At 42.6% G+C, this 11,208-nt stretch overlaps 1 long non-coding RNA gene across 1 annotated transcript in view; it reads left to right on the top strand.

Moving 5' to 3' along the window:
* The first annotated feature begins 2,308 nt into the window (after positions 1 to 2,308).
* Positions 2,309 to 11,208, top strand: part of LOC130303454 (uncharacterized) — a 36,883-nt gene continuing 27,983 nt past the window's right edge. The window contains exons 1-2 of the long non-coding RNA XR_008853527.1: positions 2,309 to 2,444; positions 9,818 to 9,900. This is a non-coding gene — a long non-coding RNA (uncharacterized LOC130303454). The remainder of the gene's footprint in view (positions 2,445 to 9,817; positions 9,901 to 11,208) is intronic.

Here is an 11,208-nt window from a genome sequence, read left to right as displayed (position 1 = left end):
GAGGTAGAGTCTCAGCTTGTTTTTTGCAGAAAACATCCGCGAAGTCCATATAGGCCTTAGGGAGACCGGTTACTGGAGGAACCACAGAGTTACGGCAAGGGTTACTGGGAACCGGTTTTAGACAGTTCTTGGAACAAGAGGACCCCCAACACTTGATCTCCCCAGTGGACCAATCCAGGGTAGGGGAATGAAGTTGAAGCCAGGGAAGTCCAAGGAGAATTTCCGAGGTGCAATTGGGGAGGACCAAAAGTTCAATCCTCTCATGATGAGATCCGATGCTCATAAGAAGGGGCTCCGTGCGGAAACGTATGGTACAGTCCAATCTTTCATTATTTACACAATTGATGTAGAGGGGTCTGGCGAGACTGGTCACCGGGATGTTGAATTTGTTGACGAGAGAGGCCAAAATAAAATTTCCTGCAGATCCAGAGTCCAAGAAGGCCACTGTAGAGAAGGAGAAGGCAGAGGCAGACATCCGCACAGGCACAGTAAGACGTGGAGAAGCAGAGTAGACATCAAGGACTGTCTCACCTTTGTGCGGAGTCAGCGTACGTCTTTCCAGGCGGGGAGGACGGATAGGACAATCTCTCAGGAAGTGTTCGGTACTGGCACAGTACAGGCAGAGGTTCTCCATACGGCGTCGTGTCCTCTCTTGAGGTGTCAGGCGAGACCGGTCGACCTGCATAGCCTCCACGGCGGGAGGCACAGGAACAGATTGCAGGGGACCAGAGGAGAGAGGAGCCGAGGAGAAGAAACGCCTCGTGCGAACAGAGTCCATATCTTGGCGGAGTTCCTGACGCCTTTCGGAAAAACGCATGTCAATGCGAGTGGCTAGGTGAATAAGTTCATGTAGATTAGCAGGAATTTCTCGTGCGGCCAGAACATCTTTAATGTTGCTGGATAGGCCTTTTTTGAAGGTCGCGCAGAGGGCCTCATTATTCCAGGACAATTCTGAAGCAAGAGTACGGAATTGTACGGCATACTCGCCAACGGAAGAATTACCCTGGACCAGGTTCAACAGGGCAGTCTCAGCAGAAGAGGCTCGGGCAGGTTCCTCAAAGACACTTCGGATTTCCGAGAAGAAGGAGTGTACAGAGGCAGTGACGGGGTCATTGCGGTCCCAGAGCGGTGTGGCCCATGACAGGGCTTTTCCGGACAGAAGGCTGACTACGAAAGCCACCTTAGACCTTTCAGTGGGAAACAGGTCCGACATCATCTCCAGATGCAGGGAACATTGGGAAAGAAAGCCACGGCAAAACTTAGAGTCCCCATCAAATTTATCCGGCAAGGATAAGCGTATCCCAGGAGCGGCCACTCGCTGCGGAGGAGGTGCAGGAGCTGGCGGAGGAGATGACTGCTGAAGCTGTGGTAGTAACTGTTGTAGCATAACGGTCAGTTGAGACAGCTGTTGGCCTTGTTGCGCTATCTGTTGTGACTGCTGGGCGACCACCGTGGTGAGGTCAGCGACAACTGGCAGAGGAACTTCAGCGGGATCCATGGCCGGATCTACTGTCACGATGCCGGCTGGCAGGTAGTGGATCCTCTGTGCCAGAGAGGGATTGGCGTGGACCGTGCTAGTGGACCGGTTCTAAGCCACTACTGGTTTTCACCAGAGCCCGCCGCAAAGCGGGATGGTCTTGCTGCGGCGGTAGTGACCAGGTCGTATCCACTAGCAACGGCTCACCTCTCTGGCTGCTGAAGATAGGCGCGGTACAAGGGAGTAGACAGAAGCAAGGTCGGACGTAGCAGAAGGTCGGGGCAGGCAGCAAGGATCGTAGTCAGGGGCAACGGCAGAAGATCTGGAAACACAGGCAAGGAACACACAAGGAACGCTTTCACTGGCACTAAGGCAACAAGATCCGGCAAGGGAGTGCAGGGGAAGTGAGGTGATATAGGGAAGTGCACAGGTGAACACACTAATTGGAACCACTGCGCCAATCAGCGGTGCAGTGGCCCTTTAAATCGCAGAGACCCGGCGCGCGCGCGCCCTAGGGAGCGGGGCCGCGCGCGCCGGGACAGAACAGACGGAGAGCGAGTCAGGTAGGGGAGCCGGGGTGCGCATCGCGAGCGGGCGCTACCCGCATCGCGAATCGCATCCCGGCTGGCAGCGGAATCGCAGCGCCCCGGGTCAGAGGACGTGACCGGAGCGCTGCCGCGGGGAGAGTGAAGCGAGCGCTCCGGGGAGGAGCGGGGACCCGGAGCGCTCGGCGTAACAAGTCAATTGGGCATGCTGCTGCTGAAGTAGTCATGGCTGCCCGGGTTTTAATCACGCCTAATCAGGCTCTAATGTTGCCTATCTAAGTATGATGGAGTAGCTCAGTCAGGGCCTAATGTCAGTGCTCACAGCTAGGCTATCAATCATGTCTATAAAGTTGTGATTAGAGCCTGAATAGGCCAGATTACAACCTGAGGTGTCGTGACTATTTCAGCAAGCCACATGATTGGTGACTATTTGAGAATGCCTGGTGACTATTTGAGATCCATTTACATACTGTGTGTGATATTTATAAAAGTAGTTTTCTCCACATTTACAAACGTGCCAGTAGACATACAGTCATGGTAACACACGTAATAATAACCTCTATTGTTCCCACTCGTTATATAGGATAAAACTTAGTGACAGGTTCCCTTTAAGTATATCCCAAGCCGCACTGGAATTACCAACTAACTCAATTCTGTTCCTCCTAGTGAGAACTGCCACACTAAACTAAATGTAAGCATAAATGCCTCTTTCAAGTAAGGCCCTTATTGAGTTCAACATTCCAACACACTGGCCCTCATTTACAAAGACTGGAGTGTCGGTTAGGTTTTTTTTTTTCAGTGTACTCGTCTTTTTTTTCCTTGTGATTTACTAATCTGTCGCATGTCTCGTTTTTTTTTTGTGTCGCACAATATTAAATTCTGTCGCACAAGAATAAAAAGTGTCGCACTGGAAAAATAAAAATTAAACCAAATAAATAAAGTAAAATTACTCTGCACAAGGATGTAACTTTACATTCATGATTGTTAATGGGTTAACAACCCAAAAGTTTAAAAAAAATATATATATTTAAAAAAATGCTTTTAAAGTATAAAACAAGTAATTTACTCATGAACCACAATGGTCAGCTGTCCCTTCCTCAAAAACACTCAATTTTTCCATTTTCACTCGACCCCTGTGGTGTCGGTTTTTCAGAGTTGAGAAATCACACTTTTTTCAGAGTAATTTCACAATTACTCCGAGTCATTTTTCCATTTTGTCGAGTTAACGCCCATTTTTGAGTAAACCACACCCATTTTGTGGGTTACATTAAACTCTCCGAGTGTTTTTGAAAATGTAGGTTGTGTGCTTAAATTTTGGGCGCAGATTTGTTCGCACGCGGGATGCGACCAAATTTTGGGCGCAATAACCGAGAAAAAACGTTGGTTCTCCTTTAGTAAATTAGGGCCACTGTGTATCCATTGCTCTGTCCTTTCCTTGAGCAAGGCAGACACCACCTGGCCCCTTGCTTTACCGTCTGAAGCATTAATGGATTAACAACAACACAACCCTCCTGCTCCCCTCTTTAACATGCAAAAACATGGTTTGAACCTAAAATTGATAAGTCAATAAAACATTTTAAAACTGGCTTGCAATCTACGAACGTTCTGTTCCTTTCCCTTTCACTGTCAAGCTTCTTATATTTTAATCTCGTATTGAAATAAAGTGTACCATTTAGTATTCTAATTGTGTCAGGGTTGTTATTACACAATTCTGTATTTCACAAAGACTACTGCTTTTTCTTGTAATAGATTATATAAAAGACCACAATGGTTATAAGAGAGTTAATATCATTAATGAGTTACTATGTTCATTCTACAAGTCATTGTTCACTTCAACCACAATTATTGCCATTACCACAATTCAAAAAGTACTAATGGATATTTTATTATTGTACAACCCTTTTTGGAAAAGAAAAAACATGGCTCTTCAATTTTATTCAATAGATGTTTTCTTTCCATTTGTCTCTCACAGGACCATTGGAAAAGTTTCACAGAATAGTTGAAAAAAATGAAATCACAAAAAAAAAAAAAAAATGGCTTATGCTGTACTATTTGTAGGGGCATGTTTTAACAAAAATAAAATTCGTTTTGTTACGAATTCAGATTCATTCGGATGTAAATATTTTGTACATTTGGATCAATCCGAATGTACAAAATATGAACAATTCAGACAAGAATGAATTACATTCGAAATTAATTGCACAAGCCTAGTGAGTAGGCTCCCTGGAGCTTCTGCGCATGCGAAGGATCCAATGTTATCACGGGCAGAAGCTCCAAAGGCCCGTGAAGCTGACGGGGGCTGCAGAGGCAGCAGCCCCCATGGCCAATTAAGGTACCAGGCGGTTTTTCCTGTCTTGTTTTTCTCCCCATGGCATCTTATGTTAATAGATCTAATAAGCCTCCCTGGGGGGGGGGGGGTTTGTTTTCACATTGGCAAGCTTTATTGGCAAGCGTTGATTATCATGGAACCTTTCTTTGGCATCTATGTTGATTATTTGCTATTTCCATTCCTTTTGTCATGTCTCAGAAAGGAGGGAAAGGGTAGAGGAAATCTCACCACAATGTCTGTGAAGAATGCAGAACATCATTACCTGTTTCTCGGGAACAAAGGAGATGTGAAAGATGTATGCCTCAATCAAGTGCTTATCAGATGAATCCTGATGCTTTTCTTTCCTGGTTCAAGGATCAGCTATCAGGCACCTTTGATGACATAAGGGCTTCCTTAGCTCCAAAGAAAGGCCGCAAGAAGTGCAAACATACATCCCCTGAACCATCTGCTTGTTCTAGTGTTCAGGATGTATCTGATAGTGAGAAATCATCAGATGATTAATATCTGCTTCAAAAAGAGAAAGCTCCTAAACTCATAGCGGCAGTTAAGGAGGTCCTGGAGTCCGCTACTGATGTCTGCCACAAAGCTAGTAAAGACCAGTTATATTTTTTCCCTCAAAAGAACTCTAAAATGTTACCAGGTCATCCTATTATTACAAAGTGGATGGAAAAAGACGAGTAAACCAGAGAAAAAGACAGATCCAGGTGCCAAGTTCAAGACATGTATAAACTGGATCCAGAAGTTTTTCTAAGTGGAAGGCTCCTCCTAAACTGGATCTGATGGCTGCTTGTCTTGCAAAGAAGTATATTCTTCCATCTGATTAGTTGTCCATGCTCCCAAATCCAAGGCAAAAGAAAGCAGATTCATTATGTAAGAAATCATATCCTGCTTCAACATCAGCAGTTAAAATCGCTACACCTTCGGTTCCAGTGGCAAGGGCTCTTGGTCTGTGGCAAGTCCTCTCTCTTATGACATACAAGAGGGGGTTTCAAGAGATAACCTGATGGAAGACATTGTAGGGATGAAAATTGCCACAGACTTCTAATTTAATGCACTTATGGACATTATAAAGTTTTCCACAAGGGCCGTATGCCCTATCAAAGGCAATTAGATGAGTACTTTGGATTAAACAGTGGATGGGGCATGTTCCATCCAAATACAATTTTGTCTCTCTGCCATTTGATCCCACTTCACTTTTTTGTCCTCAGCTGAAAGATATTTTTAAAAATCGTCATGAAAACAAAGGTTCTTCTTTTTCACTTCAGAAAAAGAAACCAGTGAGACCTTTTCAGAGTTTTAAAAGGTCTCCTAGGAGAAAAGTCTTCTTTCTGCAGTCTTCAGGGGGTGACAGCAGTCAGGAACACAGAAGAAAAAGCCCTCCACTTCCAAAGCCCCTGACCTGTGATGCCAGGATTCACGATGCACCAATAGAGTCCAGGCTTTTGCTTTACAGGAACATATGGTCTATAATATCATTGTACACCTCAGTTCTAGACATCATCAAGAGAAGTTATTCACTGGAACTCAGAAAGGCTCCTCCAGAAAGGTTCATGATCAGCAGAACAAACCACATAGTCCTTGTGTATCAGTTTGTTCAGAAAAAAGTTCTGGAGCAAGTACGACTCATAGAAAGAGGAAGAGATCACTACTCACCAGTATTTGCAGTGCCAAAAGGCAGGAGATGATTGTAGATTAATAATAGACCTCTCTTTCTCAATCAATTTTTCCACCAGAAAAATTTCAAGGTGAGTTGATTCAGTCAGCCTGCCTAAATCTTCAAAAAGGGAACTCCATGGCCTCCATCAATTTACAGGATGGCTATCTGCCTATCTACCCATTCTAAGAAACCATAGGAAAATTCTTCGACTGGCAGTGAGAGATCATTCTGTAGTGCAATATCCACAATTTACATTGGGGATCACATCTGCACCCAGGGTCTTTACTAAGGTGGTGGTACTTAAGACAGCCCAGAGGTTACAGGGAATTTGTGTCACTGGCTGGTGAGAGTACAATCCCAAGATCTTCTCTGCTAGCATCTGAAAATCACATTACAGTTTCTAAAAAATCAGGGATTCCGGATAAATTTCAAGAAATCTCATCTGTCATCAACCAACAGGATCACATATTTGGGAATAATTCTGGACTCAGAGAAGATGCCTCTTTTTCTTTCCAGAGAGAGGTCAGAAAACATACACCAATCAATTCTTTATCTTTTGTCGCTCAATCACTGCACAGTCAGATTGGCTATGAAAGCCCTAGGCCTTCTAATTCCAGCCATTCAAGCTGTTCCGTGGGCGAAGGCCCATATCAGGATCCTTCAGAACCACATCCTCATGAACTGGGACAGACGATCGGAATCTCTAGAATTCTCCGTCTGTGTTCCGACAGTGATGAAACAAGATCTCAGAAGGTGGCTCCAGAAAGATCATCTTCTCCGTGGCAAGAGTCTCCTGTCTCTCCCGTCCGGTAGTCCTCACCACGAATGTGTCAGGCTCTGGTTGGGGTGCTCATGTAGGAGACGCATGGGTGCAGAACAAATGGAATACACACAAAAGAAATTTCTCCTCGAATCTAATGGAGTTAACAGCCACCAGGAAGGCTCTCATCCATTTTCAAGGATTTGTCCTCCAAATCCTGCCAGTGATTTTACTGACGGACAACTTACCTTCTGTATATTATGTCAACAAACCGGGATGAACAAGGAGCAGCTCTTTGCAAGAAGAATGCACCCGATTAAGGAGGTGGGCAGAGGAACACCTAACATTGATAACAGCTGTACACATAAAGGGCTCATCCAATACAAGAGCAGATTGGTTGAGCAGAAATTTCATTCTACTGGGAGAATGGGAGTTCAATCCACAAATCTTTACCCGCATAATAAACAGGTGGGGAATGCCACCCACTGACATACTAGCAAGTCGCAGGAATGCCAAACTCCCCAGGTTTTGTTCTCTGTCCAAAGCAGATCTCCCAGTAGCAGTAGAGGGTCTTTCAATCAAGAGGACAGGAATATTTGTTTACGTTTATCCTTCAGTATCTATAATTAGAATAGTCCTAAAGAAGATCAAGGATGAAAAACTCAGAGCCATTGCCATCCTTCCCTTTTGGCCTCACCGGACATATATTATTTTCTATTTTAGGACTTACCCAACATTATATTATTCTTGTAAGTGCCTGAATTTCCCTTTAGGGTACGTTCACACGTACAGTATCTGCTGCATATTTTTTTTTTTTAGCTAATTTTGATACCCTCTGAAGTAAATGGGCAGCATAATAAGCTGCAGAAAATATGCAGCAGATACTGTACATGTGAAAATACCATAAAAGCTTATGTAAAAACTGAAGAAGCTGCAACACATTAGCAACTAGGCAACAGCTGAGCTGATGTGTCAGCAGTCTGATCTTCGCCAATCTAATATTGATGGCCTATCCTGACGATTGACCATCAATGTATAAAGCTGGATAACCTCTTTTTACATGCACAAACACATTTACATGTCATAATTTTCTAGAAATACTATTGATGAAGAATCAATATGTACCAATAATGCACACTTGTACACTTATATTAAACACTAATCCTTACAAACTAAAGAACAATTTGCTGAACCATAATAAACGTAGAGGACTTCAATTTGCTGATTTTATCAAAAGGAATTTAAGTCAGTTGAGACTTAGAAACATGAATATGATTAATAAACAGATTATAAAGTACCTTGGTGATTATAAAACTTCCATATTCATTAAAAATGGAAATTAATAGGAGACTCTATATTTGCCACAGATGAGTCAAATGGGGAAATATAACAATACTGAAAAGATGCAAAATCAGATATTTTCTGTGTTATGAAACCTCTATGCATAAACTGTTCTTATAATGAAGTAAATGGGATAAACACTCCGAAAGCTAGTTATCTTAAGGGTCTTTTACACAGGCCAATTATCGGCCAAAGACCATGTGATCAGCGATGAACTGGCAACTGCTTGTTTGTCAGCTTATTGCATTTTTTAAGTGGGGTTTAAAATTCATCATTTCTCAGCAGCACACGTATCTCTTCATCTAAACAGATGAGCTGACCATCATATTAAAAGTGAAAAGTTGGACAACTGGTCTGTATACATGGGCCTTTTAACAAATGGCAACCAATTTTATATTAGAATTGATCTAACCTTCCAAAATCAGCTTTGGGAAGATTCGCTAATATTTGGCTGTCAATTTGAGTTTTGACTTTCCCCAGCAACTAAATAAGTAATTAAGCACTAATTCAGAGAGCATTGCCACTTACCTCTGGGCCAGCATAGGGCACAATGGAAAGTATGTACAAGAGCAGAGACTTCTGTCAAAGACAGGAGTCCTGCTCCAGTATTATATTGTACGCCACTGTTTAGACCTCCGGTAAATATACTTGGGAAAAAGTTATGTGACGTATTTCATGACTATAATGTCATGCCCTCTCCAATAGACTTGCATTGAGGGGGTGGGGCATGATGTCACACGGGGCAGAGTTGTGACGTCACAATACTCCTCCCCGTGATCGTCACGCTACACATTTGGAGCCTCCAGTGCTGCGGAGAGCTCACAGAGGTGGGTGCGCAATGACAGATTGCGGAGTCCCCAGCGGTAGGACCTCTGCGACCATCCTTTGGATAGGAGATAAGATGTATTAGCCGGAGTACCCCTTTAAGGGTCTGTTTTGCTGTATGCATGTGGCAGCACTTCTTTTTGCCAAAAAATCTAAATAAATCCTAAATAAAAAGATTTAATAATTATCCATTTACTCTGCCAAACTTATGTTTAAAAGAAAAAAAAAATTAAGACCCTTTAGCACATATACTAACCCAATTAATGCATGGAGATATAGTCATGGAATTTTACACAGCTGAATATAATAAAATTAAATATATAAAATGATATCTAGCTGCAGTTGTTACAGGTGTTACTGATGAGTAACCGCTGTATATGATGCATTAATATACACCCACATATATGGTTGCTAGGCACTTGTACTCAGTTCATGGTCTATCCCAGATGTGGCTACATATAGCGTACTATAAATCTTTATATTCACATTAGTTGGGGACTTGCAGTACCGTGTCCATTTTAAAGGACGGGCATGACCATAATTGGATATTCTAATTAAACAAACATCAATGTATGTAAACAGAATTTTAATCCACTTAATATAACATCAATAAAAAGGTTTAATTTTATCATACAAATCTCTACTATTACAGTCAACAATAGCAATTTCTTTCGAATTATTCGCTGGTACAGCCTTCTCTGTTCATGCGTTTAATAACTGAGAAATTGTATCTCATCTCTTTAATATTGGACCCTGTGATGAATATATCCCATAATTTTCAGAGAAAGTTCACGTCTACATTTAAGTCATTAAACAGCACAACCCGTGCTATTCCATTAATGTTCTTGCTTTCTAATTATTTCCTTTGTTCTGTTATTGATAGTTGTTGGAGACTCTCAGCAAACAGAAAAAATGTTATTCACGTCAGACAAATAGAAATATTGTCTTGAAATCCCAGTGTTTAAGGTATCCTTTGTGTATTAGTCATAAATTGCAAAATAATTAAATTATACTTTTGGTTAACCTGTTAATTCCTACCTACTGTGTCACAAATGTTGAATATAAACTATAATCTCAGAATACATTGTGGCAATGATGGTAACCTATAAATGAAGTTTAGAGATCAGGTCTGTTTTACACAAGCGAAATGGTCATATAAAAATATTTTTTTCACATGTCGTATACGTAGCATATTTTTCTATGGACAGACACACAGGGCTATCCACAGCAGCCCTGTGTGTGCAGTGAGGTTTGGAGGTGGGCCAGCTCAACGACGTGACTCTCACACGCGGGTTCACCTCCAAACCTCACTGCACACACAGGGCTGTTGCCAGGTAGGAAAATATTTATAAGATTAAGTTCTCTATTTGATCAATTCACTAGAAATTTTCCTGCTATGGTAGTTAATGGAATTATTGTCTGATTCAATTAAAATCTAAAACTCAGTCTTCTCAAACTACTTTGTAGGAGTTTCTGTATATATATATATATATATATATATATATATATATAGTGGTCCCTCAACATGAGACCCATCGTTTGTCGAATCCATCGTATGTTGAGGGATTTGTGCAATGTAAAAAGTGCATTTAATACTCACCTGTCCCCGCCACTCCGGACTGCGTCCACACCGCTCCCGATGCTGTTCCGCTGCTCAGGCGTCTTCTTCGGGATCCTCCGGCTTCTTCCGCATCTTCTCCGTTGTCCGGGCCTCACTTTCTGGTGACGTTATTACGTTGCTACGCCAGCACGGCGTGCGCAGCGATGTAATAAAGATGCCGGAAAGCAAGGCCCGGACCCTGGAGAAGATGCAGAGGATGCCGGAGGATCGCGAAGTGGACCCGGAGCAGCAGGCATGGGTAAGTGAACCTGTCCGGGATGCTTAAACTGCTATCCGACAGCAGCTTAAGCATTTTGCGCTGTGGGATAGCAGTTAATGCGATGGCCCCGACATATAAAAGCATCGTATGTCGATGCTGACTTCGACATGCGATGGCCTCTGAGAGGCAATCGTATGTCGATTTGATCATATGTCAGGGCCATCGCATGTCGGGGGGTTACTGTATATATATATATATATATATATATATATATATATATATATGTATATCTATTGTAGGGAATAGCTCACACGGTGGGGTCGGCAATGACAGTATTCACACAGGCAGCAGGTTTCAAACATCCAAGCTGTTTATGTAAATGATTTTAGGCACAAAGCATAGTGCAAACAAAACAACAAAACCTAAGCCTGTCTGGCTCTAACTAAACATCAGA

Source organism: Hyla sarda, chromosome 1, assembly GCF_029499605.1.
Source record: "Hyla sarda isolate aHylSar1 chromosome 1, aHylSar1.hap1, whole genome shotgun sequence".
Taxonomy (NCBI): domain Eukaryota; kingdom Metazoa; phylum Chordata; class Amphibia; order Anura; family Hylidae; genus Hyla; species Hyla sarda.
This window is presented reverse-complemented; position numbering and strand designations above follow the sequence as displayed.